A 3,058-nucleotide genomic window follows, 5' to 3' on the forward strand; every position below is an offset into this window, starting at 1 on the left:
AAAAAAGTCATGGCGTCAAAAAACATGAAAAAAGTCATAGTATAGTATGGCGTAAAAAGTCAAAATGGTCAAAAAAGTCATAGTATAGTATGGCATAGTCAAAAATGGTCAAAAAAAGTCATAGTATAGTATGGTCAAAAAACATGAAAAAAAGTCATAGTATAAAAAAATGGTCATAGTATAGTATGGCATCAAAACAAAAAAGTCATAGTATAGTATCAAAAATGGTCAAAAAAAGTCATAGTATATATGTAATAGTATCAAAAAAAAAAAGTCATAGTATAGTATGGCATCAAAAAACATGAAAAAAAGTCATAGTATAGTATGCATCAAAAAACATGAAAAAAAGTCATAGTATAGTATGGCATCAAAAATGGTCAAAAAAAGTCATAGTATAGTATGGCATCAAAAAACATGAAAAAAAGTCATAGTATAGTATGGCATCAAAAATGGTCAAAAAAAGTCATAGTATAGTATGGCATCAAAAACATGAAAAAAAGTCATAGTATAGTATGGCATCAAAAAATGGTCATGGAAAACAAAAAAAGTCATAGTATAGTATGGCGTCAAAAATGGAAAAAAAGTCATAGTATAGTATGGCATCAAAAATGGTCAAAAAAAGTCATAGTATAGTATGGCATCAAAAAACATGAAAAAAAGTCATAGTATAGTATGGCATCAAAAAACATGAAAAAAAGTCATAGTATAGTATGGCATCAAAAATGGAAAAAAGTCAAAAAAAAAAAGTCATAGTATAGTATGGCGTCAAAAATGGTCAAAAAAGTCATAGTATAGTATGGCATCAAAAAACAAAAAAGTCATAGTATAGTATGGCGTCAAAAATGGTCAAAAAAGTCATAGTATAGTATGGCATCAAAAAACATGAAAAAAAGTCATAGTATAGTAAAAAATGGTCAAAAAAAGTCATAGTATAGTATGGCGTCAAAAAAATGTCAAAAAAAGTCATAGTATAGTATGCATCAAAAAACATGAAAAAAAGTCATAGTATAGTATGGCGTCAAAAACATGAAAAAAAGTCATAGTATAGTATGGCATCAAAAACATGAAAAAAAGTCATAGTATAGTATGGCGTCAAAACAAAAAAGTCATAGTATAGTATGTCAAAAAACAAAAAAAAGTCATAGTATAGTATGGCGTCAAAAAACATGAAAAAAAGTCATAGTATAGTATGGCATCAAAAAACATGAAAAAATAGTATAGTATGGCATCAAAAAACATGAAAAAAAGTCATAGTATAGTATGGGTCAAAAATGGTCAAAAAAAGTCATAGTATAGTATGGCGTCAAAAATGGTCAAAAAAAAGTCATAGTATAGTATGGCATCAAAAATGGTCAAAAAAAGTCATAGTATAGTATGGCATCAAAAAACAAAAAAAGTCATAGTATAGTATGGCGTCAAAAATGGTCAAAAAAAGTCATAGTATAGTATCAAAAACATGAAAAAAAGTCATAGTATAGTATGGCGTCAAAAATGGTCAAAAAAAGTCATAGTATAGTATGCATCAAAAACATGAAAAAAAGTCATAGTATAGTATGGCGTCAAAAAATCAAAAAAGTCATAGTAGTATGGCGTCAAAAAACATGAAAAAAAGTCATAGTATAGTATGGCAAAAAAATGTCAAAAAAAGTCAAGTATAGTATGGCATCAAAAATGTCAAAAAAAGTCATAGTATAGTAGTATGGTCATCAAAAATCAAAAAAGTCATAGTATATCAAAAATGGTCAAAAAAAGTCCAGTATGTCAAAAAACATGAAAAAAAGTCATAGTATAGTATGGCGTCAAAATGGTCAAAAAAGTCATAGTATAGTATGGCATCAAAAAAAAAAAAGTCATAGTATAGTATGGCATCAAAAAACATGAAAAAAAGTCATAGTAGTAATCAAAAAACATGAAAAAAAAGTATAGTATGGCGTCAAAAATGGTCAAAAAAAAGTCATAGTATAGTATGGCATCAAAAACATGAAAAAAAAGTCATAGTATAGTATGGGTCAAAAAACAAAAAAAGTCATAGTATAGTATGGCGTCAAAAATGGTCAAAAAAGTCATAGTATAGTATGGCGTCAAAAACAAAAAAAATAGTAGTCAAAAATGGTCAAAAAAAGTCATAGTAATAAAAAATGGGGTATGGCATCAAAAAAAGTCATAGTATAGTATTCAAAAAAAAAAGTCATAGTATAGTAGTCAAAAATGGTCAAAAAAAAGTCATAGTATAGTATGGTCAAAAAAAAAAAGTCATAGTAAAAAAATAGTATAGTATGGCATCAAAAAACATGAAAAAAAGTCATAGTATAGTATGGCATCAAAAAACATGAAAAAAGTCATAGTAAGTAAAAAATGGTCAAAAAAAGTCATAGTATAGTATGGCATCAAAAAACATGAAAAAAAGTCATAGTATAGTATGTGAAAAAAAGTCATAGTATAGTATGGCATCAAAAAACATGAAAAAAAATCATAGTATAGTACATGGAAAAAAATAGTAATCAAAAAAAGTCATAGTATAGTATGGCGTCAAAAAACATGAAAAAAAGTCATAGTATAGTATGGCGTCAAAATGGTCAAAAAAAGTCATAGTATAGTATGGCGTCAAAAAACATGAAAAAAAGTCATAGTATAGTATGGCGTCAAAAATGGTCAAAAAAAAGTCATAGTATAGTATGGCATCAAAAACATGGTCAAAAAAAGTCATAGTATAGTATGGCAGTCAAAAAAACATGGCAAAAAAAGTCATAGTATAGTATGGCGTCAAAAATGGTCAAAAAAAGTCATAGTATAGTATGGCGTCAAAAATGGTCAAAAAAAGTCATAGTATAGTAATCAAAAATGAAAAAAAGTCATAGTATAGTATGGCGTCAAAAATGGTCAAAAAAAGTCATAGTATAGTATGGCATCAAAAAACATGAAAAAAATCATAGTATAGTATATGGCATCAAAAAAACATGAAAAAAAGTCATAGTATAGTATGGGCAGTCAAAAAATGGTCAAAAAAAGTCATAGTTATAGTATGGCGTCAAAAAACATGAAAAAAAGTCATAGTATC

General features: G+C 27.2%; 1 long non-coding RNA gene across 2 annotated transcripts; it reads left to right on the forward strand.

Annotated features, from left to right (window-relative positions):
- The first annotated feature begins 1,126 nt into the window (after window positions 1-1,126).
- Window positions 1,127-3,058, forward strand: LOC127139674 (uncharacterized). 2 transcript variants are annotated; one of them, XR_007810009.1, is made up of 5 exons: window positions 1,127-1,215; window positions 1,286-1,323; window positions 2,587-2,662; window positions 2,746-2,826; window positions 3,016-3,058. It is a non-coding gene; the product is annotated as an uncharacterized LOC127139674 (long non-coding RNA). The 2 variants fall into 2 exon arrangements; XR_007810008.1 differs by lacking the exon at window positions 1,127-1,215 and having other exon boundaries at window positions 1,222-1,323.

The sequence above is a fragment of the Lates calcarifer genome, unplaced genomic scaffold (assembly GCF_001640805.2).
Source record: "Lates calcarifer isolate ASB-BC8 unplaced genomic scaffold, TLL_Latcal_v3 _unitig_2073_quiver_1023, whole genome shotgun sequence".
NCBI classification, from domain to species: domain Eukaryota; kingdom Metazoa; phylum Chordata; class Actinopteri; family Centropomidae; genus Lates; species Lates calcarifer.